Source organism: Neomonachus schauinslandi, chromosome 1 (assembly GCF_002201575.2).
Source record: "Neomonachus schauinslandi chromosome 1, ASM220157v2, whole genome shotgun sequence".
NCBI classification, from domain to species: Eukaryota; Metazoa; Chordata; class Mammalia; order Carnivora; family Phocidae; genus Neomonachus; species Neomonachus schauinslandi.
The window spans coordinates 172360987-172377201 of NC_058403.1; the positions used below are offsets into that span (position 1 = coordinate 172360987).

The following is a 16215-nucleotide window of genomic DNA, read 5'->3' on the forward strand; positions in this document are numbered from 1 at the left end:
ACCTAAGCTTAGATCAGTTTTATACTGCTGTCATCATTGAAGCCATGGTTTAAAATCAACCAAAAATCACAAAGAGTGTCAAATAATATTTAACCTTAAATGTTATTTTTCATCACTAGTTAGCAATCTTTAGACTAAATAATACTTATTTCAGAAATTATAACCTTATCACAAATCAATAGTTTGGCAGGGCTACTTTGATCAAAGATTTTAAATATCCCAAGATTTTTTGCCAAAAACAATAGTAATTCAGTACAACACAAATTTTAAGAAATAACAATACCACAAATTGTACGGCTATTTACATATTATTCTGTACCAATGTTCTTAATACATATATTTTATATAAGGTGACTTTTTAATTTTCTATTTGGATCACTCTTCAAACTATGCAAAAGGGAAAATAATAGATTTTTGCTTGTTTGGGGGTTTGTTTTGTTTTCATGATTTCCATAAATGACTTTCCTTTATACAAACTTTAATACCATCAGAAAATGAAGTACACATTGAAGAAACCCAGAGAGCAATCTTTTGAAAGGTCTGACACTATACAAGTTGTACAGAAATTTGAGAATGTTTGGTCAACAATAGAAAAGGGAAAAGGATAGCAAGGGATGAGTTATCTTCAAAACTAAAACCTGCAAGAAGAGATTAGATTCATTCCAGGTGCCAGAAGAGTTGCAGAACTGGGAATGAATGGATCTAAGAATCTTGTGATGATTAAATCTCTCTGAAAATGCTCTGTGCTACCTCAGTAGGTAATAAGCCCTTGTCACTCCAGGTATTCAAGTAGATATTGGATGGCAATGAAATATATGATTTTCAAGGAGTTTTCTACCTCTGATGTCTTGGTTTTTATAAACTGAGTCTAAGATATATGGTGGAATTTTTAATTTTTTTCCAGTTTTATTGAGTTATAATTGATATATAGCATTGTATTAGGTATATAAGGTACACAACATAATGATTTGATATATGTATAGTTTGTGAAATGATTACCACAGTAAGTTTAGGTAAGATCCATCACCTGATGTAGTAACAATTTCTTTTTAAAATGAGAATTTTTAAGATCTACCATTAAGTAGTACTAAGATCTACCATAAGCTGTATTTATTTCATTGATGTCTGTTTCACTTATTAAGACTTTGAGGGAAGGAACCATATTTGTTTCATTTAACAGTACACACTTAAATCTAAGATAGTTCCTGGCATTCTGTGTACATATATATAATTTTTTTTGCTATTTTTAATATTTTCCCCAGATTCAATGAGATACTGACATAGAGCACATGTAAATTCAAAGTGTACAATGTGATGAAGAGATACATGTATATATTGCAAAATGATTACCACAGTAAGGTTAGTTCACATCTCCAACCTGTCACACAATTATAATTGTGCATGTGTATGTGATAACAAATTTAAGATCCATCTATACTCTTAAAAACCTCCAAGTATATAATATAGTATTATAAATTATAACCACCACACTGTGCACTAGATCCCCAGATCTTACTTATCTTATACCAGGAAATTTGTATCTGTTAACCAACTTCCCCCCATCCTTATCCCCCCACCCAGCTCCTGGTAACCACCATTCTACTCTGTTTCTATAAGCTTGGCTTTTTTAGATTCCACATGTGTGAAAACATACAGTATTTGTCTTTCACTTTCTGACTTATTTTATTTAGCATAATGCCCTTGAGGCCCATCCATTTTCTTTCAAAAAAACTCCAACCAATTTAAGACAATGGCCAAATTTCATTAAATTGATTAAAACAATGCTTTTTTAAAATTAACATATAATGTATTATTTGTTTCAGGGGTACAGGTCTATGATTCAACAGTCTTACACAATTCACAGCACTCACCATAGCACATACCCTCCCCATTTTCCATCACCCAGTCACCCTATCCCTACCAACCCCCTTCCACTCCAGCAACCTTCAGTTTGTTTCCTGAGATTAAGAGTCCCTTATGGTTTGTCTCCCTCTCTGGTTTCATCTTGTTTCATTTTTCCCTCCCTTCCCCTATGATCGTTTGTCTTGTTTCTCAAATTCCTCATATCAGTGAGATCATATGATAATTGTCTTTCTCTGATTGATTCATTTCGCTTAGCATAATACCCTCTAGTTCTATCCATGTCATTGCAAATGGCAAGATTTCATTTTTGATGGCTGCATAATATTCCATCATATATACACACCACATCTTCTTTATCCATTCATCTGTTGATGGGCATCTAGGCTCTTTCCATAGTTTGGCTATTGTGGACATTGCTGCTATAAACATTGGGGTGCAGGTGCCCCTTTGGATCAAACTTAATGCTTTCTTAAACGTCATCCCATTTTGGTATCAGAAAGACACCAAAGAGTAAAGCAACATTTACTTGTCTTCCTCTTTCCCTCCTCCACCTCCATGAAAAGGAAAAGAAAAAGTTAGGTCCATAGAGCAAATAAAAAACTGATTCTCACAATGCCCAGAGGGGATCCAAGAACCATTGTCTGCAATTTTAAGCAAGAGAATCATTCAGAAGCTTTGCTTATCTTCTGCTTCTCTTTGTGGGTGTAGACACAGCCTTAAGAAACATAAGTTGCTCAACATGACATCCAACTGAGAGAATTCTGACCTCCATGAAGTGAGCACCAATAAAAAAGTGGCCCATATTCATATGCTTTTATTAATGGGATATCTAAGAATTAAAATAAGGCTTTCATACTGAGACCATCCTCCCACATATAAAAAGAACTTTAATATATCCTTTAGGTTTTACTTCCAATCTCTGTGAAGAGCTAATGTGTAACGATTACATCATATGGTGTAGCAATCTACAAGGAGAATTTTGGCACTATTTATTTTCATGTCTTTTCATGTTTGTTTGTTTGGGTTTTTTAAGGATCTAATCTAGAAAATAGTGGAGCAAAAAACCCAGCAAAACCACCAGAAGACAATAATTCATTGCATGGAATGAATGATGAATAGAGTTCTTTTATCTCCTGACTTTTTAAAATTGTTGTTCTGTTCTCTATCGGTGATTCTTTTAAATTTCCAACCTCTTCAGATCCTCTCAGAGATTTTTTCATCAGGTAGAAAAGAAATAAAGAGAGGAAACAGAAAGGATTAAGCTAAAAAAAAATTAGAACCAACATAGTCTAATATTTGTTTGTGTGTATTCACTATATTTAATAACAATAATGAGGTTCTTTCAATGTGCTTCAAGGAATTCTCTATATTCTAAGATTAATGACTACCTAGGCAGGAGCTGGTACATTTGTTAACCAATAATGTGCTTTATTGTGCTATGGGTTTAAACATGGTGTTTAATTTTTTTTTAATGACAACATTGTTTCAAGAATCACAATTAAAAAGCCCTTCAAAACACGACAAAGAATTCATTAGTCTAGTAGAGTATATTTTTGTATAAATGATGATAACTGTGTAATGATGTGGTAAGCTAGCAATTAGGCATAATTTGCTTGTGCAAGTGAGTTTTAAAAAATGGGGATCAATATTCAATTTACACCTATGTGAAAAGCAATTAGTTTAATTGATGGGGGAAAAAAATCCTCAACAATGGCTAATTATTCCAAAATGACCTGAAACACTCATGCAAATTATTAGAATTAATTATACATGAATGATTAGATTATATAAATCATTTTTAAAGCCTTGAAATTTCCATAGTTAGTCATTCATAAAATGTAGTAGAAAAGGTGATTTCATAATATAATGGATGCAGTTTAGAGAATAATCATCAGGTTTTTCCTACGATGTGCTGGCACGATGCCACCTCAAAATAGACAATAATGGATATAAACAAAACAGGTGCCACTATTTCTCACTCAGTTCAACAAAGAAACATTTGGGCGCCTGGGTGGCTCAGTCGTTAAGCGTCTGCCTTCTGCTCAGGTCATGATCCCAGGATCCTGGGATCGAGCCCCACGTCGGGCTCCCTGTTTGGCAGGAAGCCTGCTTCTCTCACCCCCGCTCCCCTGCTTATGTTCCCTCTCTCGCTGTGTCTCTCTGTCAAATAAATGAAAAAAATCTTAAAAAAAAAAAAACAAAGAAACATTTACCCAATAAAACACTATTTTGTATAATTATTATTTCTCTCTCAAGTCCTACTGAGTGTCTACATGAATTCCTGAGATAACTGTAACATTTTATATTCCTTTCAAAGGTAAACTCAAATACCTTGATTTACTTATCATCAGCCCTGGTTTTTGTTTATGAAATAGATGAAGATTTACTCTTATTCTGCATTCTATTCTTCACATAACCCTGCCATTCTCATCATCACTTCTATGAAAGAAGCAGTGCTTCAGGAACATCAGAAAACAGCATATTTACTGTCCATCTGAAATTACTTTTAATTTAGGACTGATTCTCATTATCAGTATATCAATCTATTACTGGCATACATATAGATTCATGGCCTGCCTTTATTGAACTCCAAGTGGCATGACTGAATTTAAATAAATTTGGGACAACGTCACAAACAAAAGTGACTACTTCGGTCTGATTTCATTCTTCAGTGTCAAGTTATAAAATTGAAGTCCTTTTGATAGAAGAAGTTTGTTTCAGGTAAAGGTGTTTCTAGCTTATAAAGGTAATATTTTTTAGGAAGGAAAACACACACACATGTGGAAGATTGGTGATGTTCTAATTTAGGCTGCCTATTTTAGTAGACATTCCACTTTTTAGAATATATAGACTTATTTCAATACCTTTCCTTAGAGAAAGTAAATAAACACCTCACGCAATGGTTAGTTTTCTTTTAAGCTCGCCTTAACAAGCCACTTGGGTTTCATTTTAAGAAAGACTTAGATGTTTTTATTATTTTTAGTTTTTATCCACTACTCTATCCCCAACACATCAATGGCCTCGATAAAACCTTGTTTTTTAACTTTCAATTCTAGTCTTCATCTTTGCCTTCAACATCATAGCTTTATCCTTACATAAGTTGGAACTGCGGTGCTGCACAGCGGCATAATACACTGTCATTAGCATGCTATAAGGCCTCTGCACACATTCTCACAGATTATGGAAAGGCATTAAGCATGAATCTCAGAATGCTCAAGTGCTTTTTATAATGGCTCTGATAACACTCTGAGCTATATTACATTTTTGTTCTGAACAGGAGCCCCTCAGAGAGGAGGTAAAAAGTTATCTGCTGTCAAAAAGCCCTGATGTGTTTCCAGTCATGGAAGTTTCACACTTGAGAACTGAACACAGTTTTGTATGGAATATTCTGACCTTCTCTAGAGAATGAACAAGTATGAACACAAATAACAGAAACTGTTGGGCTCTGAGCTCTGCCACTGGCTCCTGATCATTGTAGGCCTTTTCATAGCTGATTATTGAACCCATAAAACTCAGTTATCAGCCTTGTGAATCACCAGAGACATGTAATCTGGACCTTGGAGGGTGACCAGGGATGAAAGTTTCTTACCTAAGCATTGCAATAGGAATTTCAAATTTGTGTTTACCTTTCTGAATTTGAAATATAAGTCAGTAGGTTTGAAATAAGCCCTTTTATAAGTTTTTTTATAGTAGGTTTATATTTTTGTGTACTTTTATTTTGATTTTCCTGTATTGTCTTTACCACAACTATATGACATGAGTACAGCAATGTATGTATATGCTGTTCAGTCATAAATGGAAAAAGAAAATGAGACCCAGGATGAGAAAATGACTTTTTTGGGTTACACAGAACATTGACTCTAGAACTAAGATTAATCTACAATACCTTTTTTCTGGGTGTGAATGCTCTCTGTTAGATTGGGCTGCACATCTAAAGAGTTGGTATGAATTGTTCAGCTCGGCAAGCAGAGGTCCGCAACTAATGTTCCCAATCCCAGGTCCCCAATATATAGCTTACACACAATATATTGATCCTCACCAAACGTTAGGACAACTGACTTCAGAATTTTAAGTCCTAGAGTTTATGAAACAGGAGAGATTTTAGAGAATATCTAAGCAGTGGTTCTCAACCTTAGTTGTGCATCAAAATCCCCTGGGAAGGTATAAATACTCACACCTGGGTTCCAGCCGCAGATAGTTTGATAATTAATCTGGAGCAGCCTGGGCACTGAGATTTTTTAAATTTTTAAAATTTCTCCACAATATTCATCTGTATAGCCAACATTGAAACCAATGATCTAGAGGCAATATTGAGGACTATAAATTTATATACCTACAAGAGCCTAAAAGTTATATCCGTGGGAAGCTGGGCAGGTATAAGAAAAATAACATAATCTCTCTTAGATTATTGCTTAGTTTTTCCATTCTTGATTGAGCAATGGGTAAGAGATATTTTTTCACTATAAATAAGAAAAAAAAGTTCAAGCTCAATGTCAAACGGCAACTGACACTTATACTTTGTGTGGAGGTCACAAGGAGTATCAAGGATTGTGTTTAACTAGAGAATGCACAACCATGTAAAGGGGCAAATGCTCTTAAGCTGCAGCTGAATTTGGGCCTAGAGTTTCCAGATCTACTGATTTTGTCAAGAGTATAATATTAATTTGTTTTAATTTAAAATTGCTTGATGTTTTAAAAGTTGGCTTAATTAATTAATTAAAATTAAAACAGGAGAGCTTTATGATCAAAGTGTGGAAGGAAAACAAAGGAACTGAGCATCTGCTCCAGTCTGTTCTTTTTTTTTTAAAACCACGGGGTTGGGGTGGAAGTTGAGGTTCCATGGGTAGTCTCCACAGACTCTGCAGTCAGAGAAGGGAGCTCCTTACTGCCTGACATGGATGAGAGATTCAGTTTCCTATTTTGCCTTCTCTGACACCACCCTGGTGAGAGGTTAGAACACCTCATTACTACCTAGTAAGTGTGGTCTAGGTTCCCCATTTGGCTTTTGCTGGTGGGTGTGGGACTACAGACAGTCTTTTCAGCGGTGTTTGGCTAGAGTAAAGCAGTATTATCCAAAAGTTTTCTTTCTTGTTAGACTTTCTTTTTCCACTCCTTTGGCTAGACAGAGCAGGCTTTTGTTAAACCATTTTTGTCTTCACCCATTGACATTCCTGGATTGCTGGCTTCTTTACCTCTATGTCTGGCTGTAAGATTCAAAAAGAAAACCCAAGGAATTCATCATCATGTTCTCCCTTAGTCCCAAGATCTTCAGCCAGTATGCCTTCTTCCCTCCAACTTCAGAGTCTTATATTCATTTTGTATAAAATGTCCAGGGTTTTGGCTTTACTTAGTAGGAAGAAAGGTGGGAAAGTATGTCAATTCCATTCTTCTGGAAATGAAAGTCTGTTAGAATATGATTTTTAAAAGAAGATTCTAGAATATCATTTAGCAACTCTTGTAATGTCTACTAGCTCTGTTAATAAAAATATCTTTCTTCATAAACAAGTTGGGGTTTCTTTCATTAAAAAATATATTATCATCTCCTGTTGGTGGATAACACCTGGGACTTATAAAATGTAATCCTTTTCAGTGCTTTGCTTTCAGTTCTTTTTTTTTTTCAAGATTTTATTTATTTATTTATTTGACAGACAGAGACACAGCGAGAGAGGGAACACAAGCAGGGGGAGTGGGTGAGGGAGAAACAGGCTTCCCGAGGAGCAGGGAGTCCAATGCGGGGCTCGATCCCAGGACCCTGGGATCATGACCTGAGCCAAAGGCAGACGCTTAACAACTGAGCCACCCAGGTGCCCCTTTGCTTTCAGTTCTATAGTATGAATCTAGGAGCCTCACCTCACTACTACAGTCCCTGAGAAATTTAGTATACACCAGCTTGTGTTTACAAAGCTCATGGACAGCATTAGCCTGGTTACACTGAGTTGGATTACATGAAAAGCTCTACATTTCTATGACATTCTCACCCATTTCCCTTCCATTGACATCTAAAATTTCACACAGAGCAAAGAATCTGGATGAGAACCAATCAGAACAAGTAAAATATAAATTGGGGTCTAGTCATTGGATTCAAACCCTAGAAAAGCTGGCAAATGCAACATGTCATTAGTATTTTTAAAGCTATAAAAATTGTACACAATAAAACAATCTCATAAAACTTTTATAATCATTATTGTAAAAAACATTTTCAAATCAATAAAATAGTCTAGATACAAAACTTTTCGAACTTCAAAATCAGCATATCGTGCCTTATTTATGGTCATTGTACTACTTTAATAGGGTAAGCTTGTGATTATTCCACTGCCTAAAACTGTGCACAGTATACCCAAAACATGACCTGACTCAAAACAAGGGATCAATAAATGCCTGTTGATTGAATGTTGAATGAATTAAACATGTACTGTTACCCCACCTCCGAGGTTCTCATTCTGGTACTTAGGAACTGTCCCCAAAATGTCCCCAACATTCTGGAAGAGTATTACTCAGATTCTCATAACTGTAGCAATTAGTAAATGCTTTTGAATGCCCAATATACATGCATACATACTACTTAACTTACAGAATCCCCATCTTAATTTCCTGTCTCAATTTGTTATCAGTGTGGGTATGTCAGTTCCTTAAGAACATACATTCCTCACATGTGATTTGACTTTCCTCTGACCTTATATTTTATGAGCCTACGGATCAACATCTGCCCTCATCAGTTTTACATTACCATGCAGACTGTCAAGATTATTTCATTCAGCCATCCCCATGTGTCAGTGTGGGCCAAGAAGTATACTATTGCAGAGGACTACCAAATTTTTTTCACTAAAGCTACACCTTCCATGTCAGTGGGCAGCAGGACCAAATCTCTCATAATATGTAAATACACAGCAATCAAGCACCTTCTTGATGTTGTAAGGGCACAAAGAATAAAAAAAAAAACAAGGACAATCCCACTTTAAGAAAATCAATCATAACCTGACGCTAAGCAAGTCAAAATAAAATAGTATTCTTCAGCTTCATGAGGTGACTCCACTTACAAAAACACACAAAATGGTCTATCATAAATATTTAAAGGATTGTCTTGTGCAAAAGGAGAGACTCAGGCTAAATGTTAACAAGGCAAGAGTTTATGTCAACATTTAGAAACTCAGGTGGATAAACTGAGTCTCCCCATATGAGGAATAACTGAACAAGTTGATTTGTTATAAAAAGTATTCCCTCAGAAGGTAATGAGTTCTACCACTCAAGCTATTAAAGTTCGGAGGAGGCATCAAGTTCCAGAAGTAAAAATCACCTGATTCCAAGGGGAAAAAGCCTCAGCAGGAATTGGCAAGGTCAGGTTAAAATTCCTCCTAACACAAGCATTCTGGGATTTTATCAAAGATGAGCTCATAATGTACTGTTTGCCTGCAAACTCTCACAGAAAGAACCAAAGAAAAAAAGCCAAAGCATAAATAATTGAAAATAGATGCTAACATAGAAGTAACACCTACTCTACAATAATTGCTGGTGTGATTCTCCTGTAATTGCATGGCTGTGAATGTGTCTTTTCTTTTAAATCTTCTGCCAAGATGGGTAAATCCAAGTACAGTTTATAGAAGTTCTAATGGGGGAATATATTTTGGAATAGAATTTGTTGAGCTCCCATCACAATACCTGTCATTATTCTATTTGATCTGATCGACTTCAGTAGCATTCTCAGGTGATACTTTCCAGATTAATGAGTGGATTGTTCGCAGAGAGGAAAGTAAACACTTTTGTCTTAATGTAATGCATTAAAGAATTAACTTTATGTCTGCCCATTTTATAGAAGTGGTATTTCCAAGTCCTGTTAAAATTGTTTTATAGACTTCCTAACTGCTGTAACACATTAGGGGGTAATCACATTAGATGTTGCCTGCTGAGTCTGGCAAGACTTGGTCAGTAGTTTAAAGGAACTGTTCCAATAATACAGTCAGCTTACTAGTAGCTGGGTGACTCTAATTGAAATAACTGGACTGCACCATTAGTCCAAATAAGCACTTCACTCCCATTTATGCTTCATTTGAAACCAAGATTAAGACAATGCCACTTATAAAAATGATCTTCATTATAATATTGTCCTCAAGGGTCACAATAGTGGGAATATATTATAGGTGAAACCTCATACTGATACACATTTTTAAATCATTAGTCTGTTAGTTTTGATTACAAGTACCAATTAGCTACTTAATCAAATCATAGAAAGCTCTATGATATAATAAATCTCAATATATCCATTTCAATTGACCATTATTAGAAGAAGATAAAGCAGACTTTATGTTGATACTCTTGACAAAGCCCAGTTGTTATGGTGTTGATGGAGATCATGCTTTAATAACTCCTCCAAGATTCCCCTGCCCTATCATCCATGATCCCCACCTCTTGCTTCCAGACCCTTATGGAGTCATTTCTCACACTGTACCAGCCTTGGTCTGTGTGACTGTAAAATATAGCATAGGTGATAGAATGTCATTTGTAAAATTAGGTTGGGTTCCTTCTCTTGGATCATTCTTCCTGAAGGAAGCCAGCTGCCATGTTGTGAGGATACTCTGAGACTATAGAGAGGACTATATTGCAAGGAAGTGAGTTATCCAAATGCAGCAAAGTAATAAATGTTTGTTGTTTATTTATGATCATTTTTTATGCAGTAATAGGTAACTAAATTCAGATTTCAGCACTTAAGAAATGGGATGCTACAATAACACAATTCTAGAATTGGAGAATGATTTTGGAACTGAGAAGAGTGCTGATAAAAGCTTCAAGTGCCTGGAACACAAGGACTTGAACAAAAATGAAGAAAATCTTAGAGAAAAATCGAGCTTAGCAATATGGTTGCCTGAGGTAGCGTATAAGACAAAAAAATGTGCTTAAAGAACTGGCTGATTTTACCTAAAGATTTTCCATCCCAAGTATTAAAGTGTCCTTTGGTTTCTCCTTGCTGTATATGAGAAAATATAATGAGAAAATTTCTCATATAAAAATATATGAGAAAATATACAAGAAAATATAAGTGAAGATTAAAGGAAAATTGTTAAATGAAAAGAGATCATAATTGCTAATAATATTGTATTAATAAATATGTAATGAAGAGATGACATGACAATTTCATTAAAATATTCAAAATATAGAAATTTTGAACAGATTAACACAGAGTAAATTGAAATGGTAGTTAAAAACATGTTTTTGATTGCAGCATTTCACTCTACCCTACATTAAAAAATAATAATAATAGGGGCGCATGCTGGCTCAGTTGGTTAAGTGTCTGACTCTTGATTTCAGTCAGGTCATGATCTCAGCTCAGGTCATGATCTCAGGGTAATGAGATCGAGCCCCACATCGGGCTCCATGCTGGTCATGGAACCTGCTTAAGATTATCTCTCTCCTTCTCCCTCTGCCCCTCCCCCATACCACTAAAGGAAAAATAATAATTCCAGTTAGATTTATAGGTGAAAATTACCAAACCCTCCAGGATAACTTATGCTATGCTTATTCTTCCTAAGGCTACTATAATGAAATACCACAAAATAGGTGGCTCAAAACAACAGAAATTTATCCTTTCCAAGTTCTAGAGCTAGAAAGCCAACATCAAGATGTTGACAAGGCCATGCTCCTCTTCTAGCTTCTGGAAGATTTTTTTTTTTTCTTAACAGACCTTATATTTAGAGCAGTTTTCGGTTCATAGCAAAACTGAGTGGAAGGTACAGAGATTTCTTACAAACTCCCTGCCCCCAAACATATATAGTCTTTCCCATTATCAGCAGCCCCACCAGAAAGGTGCATTTATTACAACGGATGAACCTACATTCATACATCATTATCATCCAAAGTCCATAGTTTACATTAGGGTTCACTTCTGGTGTTGGGCATTCTATGGGCTCAGACAAATATACATGACATGTATCCACCATTATGATATTATACAGAGTAGTCTCACTAAAGTTTTAATAATCTTTGTCTATTTATCCTTCGCTCTTCCCTAACCCCTGGCAACTACTGATCATTTTACTGCCTCCATAGTTTTGCCTTACCCAGAATGTCATACAGTTAGTATCACACAGTATGTAGTCTTTTAAGATTGGTTTCTTTTACACAGTAATATACATTTAACTTGCTTCCATGTTTTTTCATGGCTTGATAGCTCACTTCTTTTAGTGCTGAATAATATTCCATTGTCTAGTTGTACCTATTTATTTACCCATTCACCTACAAAGGGATGTCAAGGTTGCTTACAAGTTTGGCAATTATGAATAGAAATGACATAAACATCCACATGCATGTTTTTGTATGGACATACATTTTCAACTTCTTTTGGTAAATACCAAGCAGTAGGACTGCTGGATGATATGGTAACCATATGTTTCGTTTTGTAAGAAACCACCAAATTGTCTTCCATAGTGGCTGTGTCATTTTGCATTCCCAAAAGTGATGAATCTGAGTCCCTATTACTTCATAACCTTGCCACTTTTTGGTGTTGTCAGAGTTCTGGATTTTGGCCATTCTAATAGGTATGTAGTGGTATCTCGTTGGTGTTTTAGCTTGCATTTCTTTCTTTCTTTTTTTTATTCATGAGAGACAGAGCGAGAGAGAAAGGCTGAGGGAGAAGCAGGCTCCCAAGGAGCAGGGAGCCCGATGCGGGACTCGATCCCAGGACCCTGAGACCATGACCTGAGCCGAAGGCAGACGCCCAACCATCTGAGCCACCCAGGCGCCCTTAGCTTGCATTTCTTAATGATAATATGGAACATCTTTTCTTATGCTTATTTGCCATCCATATATCTCTTTTGGTGAGAGAACTGTTAAGGTCTCTGGTATATTTTTATATCAAGCTGTTTATTTTCTTATTGTTGAGTTTCAAGAGCTTTTGTGTATTTTGGATAATGATCCTTTATTAGACACACCCTTTGGAAATACGTTCTCCCAGTCTGTAATGTGTCTTTTTACTCTCTTACTGTATTTTGCAGAGCAGAAATTTTTAATTTCATTGTATTCCAGTTTATCAATTTTTTCTTTCATGGATTATGCTTTTATTCTTCTGTTTAAAAAGTCATTGTCTAACTCAAGGTCATCTACATTTTCTTGTATGTTATCTTCTAGGATTTTTATGGTTCTGTATTTTATACTTAGGTCTTTAATCCATTTTGAATTAATTTTTGTGAAAAGTCCTGCCTTTTCCACTGGTTCCTCCTCTTCTGAGACCCATTCATATGTTTGTTTGGTTGGTGTTTTCATGAAAATCCATCTGAGCTGTTTCAGTCCCTACAATTATTGGTTATGGTGGTATGGAGACTGGTGGCAGTCAAGTTCTATCACTGTAGGACCAGTCCAAGTCCTCACTGTCACAGATGGCCATTCCTCTGAGAAGATGAGATCACACTAAATCAAGTGCTTTCCTTAGAGGCTTTCAGGGTCAAGGAGATCAGTGCTGTATCTGTTGCTGGAGCATTTATTAAAGGAAAATCATTTCTGAAAGAGTTCATGTTAAAATACATGTACAACCAGGAATCAGTTGATTGAATTAGACATGATAAGGATCACTACCTAGTTTCTCATAGAGAGGTCTCAATGAGAGAGCACAACAATTCAGACATGCAGTAATCAATTCCTTTTCAATAAGCCTGATGGTAAAATGGTTGTGGTGTTATTGATGGATACTCAGAGAACATTTGACAGTCGATTTGAGAGATTCAGCCACAATATTTGTCCTTGGCATAATGATAAGCTTAATGAAGGTATATAACCTATCCCAAAATGTCCAAGAGGATGATCTTCAGAATCTTCAGCTTTTTGCTGAGTATGGCTAGCTGGCAGGAGGGAAATATTCTGGAAGCCATTTCAAAGGCTGACATTTTTTCACTGAGAACTGAAGTTACCCACATGAATTTGGGGAAGCTGATGGTGGCACCCAATTTTTGGGAAGCTTCCTAAAGTTTTCAGAGAACCAACATGAAGAACTACAGAATGTTTGAAACACATCTATTCCTGTTTCACCAAAATATACTGTTTTCTGCTACCTCATCCTGGCTTAAAAGTAGCTACCAATCCATACTCTGATGGAAAATTTAAAGAAATAGATGATGAATTCATCAAAAGTTGAAAATACTGATTTCTTGGATGCCTTAGTCCTGAGAGCCTAGATAATAAAGAAATCAAAGGAAATAAAATCACTTGTCAAAGTCTGGTGGACTACTTCAATACTTACATAAAAATCTATCACGGTAAAGAGTTACCACATCCCCAACCCACGTACAGGCCACAGCAGAAGGTAACAATTTAGAGGCCATAGCAACTGTTAAAGACACATGCAACAAAAAGATGAAAAAGATCTGTGGTTGTAACAAACCACTTCTAGTCCCAAATGACTTGGAGGCTAAATAGCTGGAGCTTAGGGAAGAATTTGTAAAGCTATTCTGAGGGGTGACAAAGATGCATGGATAAAAATTTGGCTAGTGTTATCAGCAGCAGTTGGGGAGTAAAATAGATGAACAGTACATTCAGGATACCAAGCACAATAATAGCAAAAATATCTTCCATGCAGCTTATACCCCTGTCACACAGTTTTTTGTAATCTTTACCACATAAGTGATTGCTGGTGTAACTAGATTCATTGGTTTGGACATTATAGCTCGACTATGCAATATGATAATGGAATTGACCCTTATCACCCTGTGTTCCTGGGCATATATTGGGTACCCTGGAGAATACCAAGAGCTGGATGCTGTAATAGATCAGGTAGGTGCAGCCTTGTGAGACTCAGCCCTTATACAAGCTTTACAGTACAGCAACAACCCACAAAAATCTGTATCATCAAGTTTTTCCTGCCCTAAAGTCAGATTCTGCTAAACTATCAGAGAAGAAGAAATTTTAATCCAATTTTCAAAAAATATAGATGTGTAACCAATTTTAAGTTAAATAGTAAGTTTTATATCTCTATGAAAACATTAAAAGTGCTTTTATCAGAATGGAGTAAAACACCAAACACCTCTGAAGACTGTGAAATCGTTTAGTTCTTTTACTTCAGTGTTTGATAAGCAGGTGTATGTATACATAGTTAAATCATTTTCTTAGTGTGTAGTTTCCTGATGTTGTGTTCAAAAATGCTGTCATAATTTAAAGTATTTGTCTATTTATAATGACGGTACTTATGTTCTCCTCAAATTTACTAAATTCTACCACTGGGTTATAATTAAACCAATACTGATATTTTAAAAAGTTGTGAAAGGTGTTAAGTCTGTGTCTAGATTCATATTTTGCATTTGGATGACCAGTTGTTCCAGGATTAAAAAGACAATCCTTGCTCTATTGTCTTCTCTTGGTTCCTTGTCAAAGATCAGTTGAATCTTATTTACGTGGGTCTACTTTTGGGCTCTCTATTCTGTTCCATTGATCTATTTATTTTTTATTTTGCCAACATCACACTGCCTTGATTACTATAGCTTAGAGTAAATCTTGAAATTGGACAGTATCAGTATTCCAACTTTGTTCTTCTCTTTCATTACTGTGTTGGCTATTCTGGCTCTTCTTCCTCTTCATATAAACTTTAGTATTAAATCATCAATATCCACCAAATAACTTGCTAGAATTTTGAGTGAAAATGTATTGAACTACAGAGCAAGTTGGGAAGTAATGGCATCCATGAACACAGACTATCTCTCTATTTATTTAGTTCTTCTTTGATATCTTTTATCATAGTTTTGTGGTTTTCCTCATATTAATCTTTTATGTTAGATTTATACCAAATTATTTCATTTTTTTGTACATTAATATAAATGATATATTTTTAATTTCAAAAATCACTTGTTCATTGCCATTTTGTAGGAAAGCAATTAACTTTTGTATATTAACCTTCTATTCTGCAACCGTGTTATAATTACTTTTTATCCCAGGAGATTTTCTACTTATTTTTTGGATTTTCTACATAGATGATCATGTTATTTGCAAAGAAACACAGCTTTATTCCTTCCTTTAAATCCTGTATACATTTTACTTGCTTTTTTTTTTTTTTTGTCTTACTGCATTAGGTAGGACTTCTAATTATAATATTGAAAAGCAGTGGTGAGAGGGACCATCCTTACCTTGTTCCTTATCTTACTTTTAAGTTTATCATAATTAAGTATGATACTAGCTGTAGGGATTTTGTTTTTTTAGAAAATAGGTTTTTTTTAATCGAGTTGAGGAAGTTCTCTTCTATTCCAAGTTTACTCAGAGTTTTTAAACACGAGGGAGTCTTGGATTTTGGCAAATGCTTTTTCTTCATCTATTGATATGATCATGTTATTTTTCTTCTTTGGCCTGTGATGTGATGGATTACATTAATTTTCAAATGTTGAAATG

General features: G+C 35.4%; 1 pseudogene; it reads left to right on the forward strand.

The window, feature by feature from the left end:
- Positions 1 to 13111: 13111 nt before the first annotated feature.
- Positions 13112 to 14749, forward strand: LOC110585095 (annotated as a pseudogene).
- Positions 14750 to 16215: the final 1466 nt, after the last annotated feature.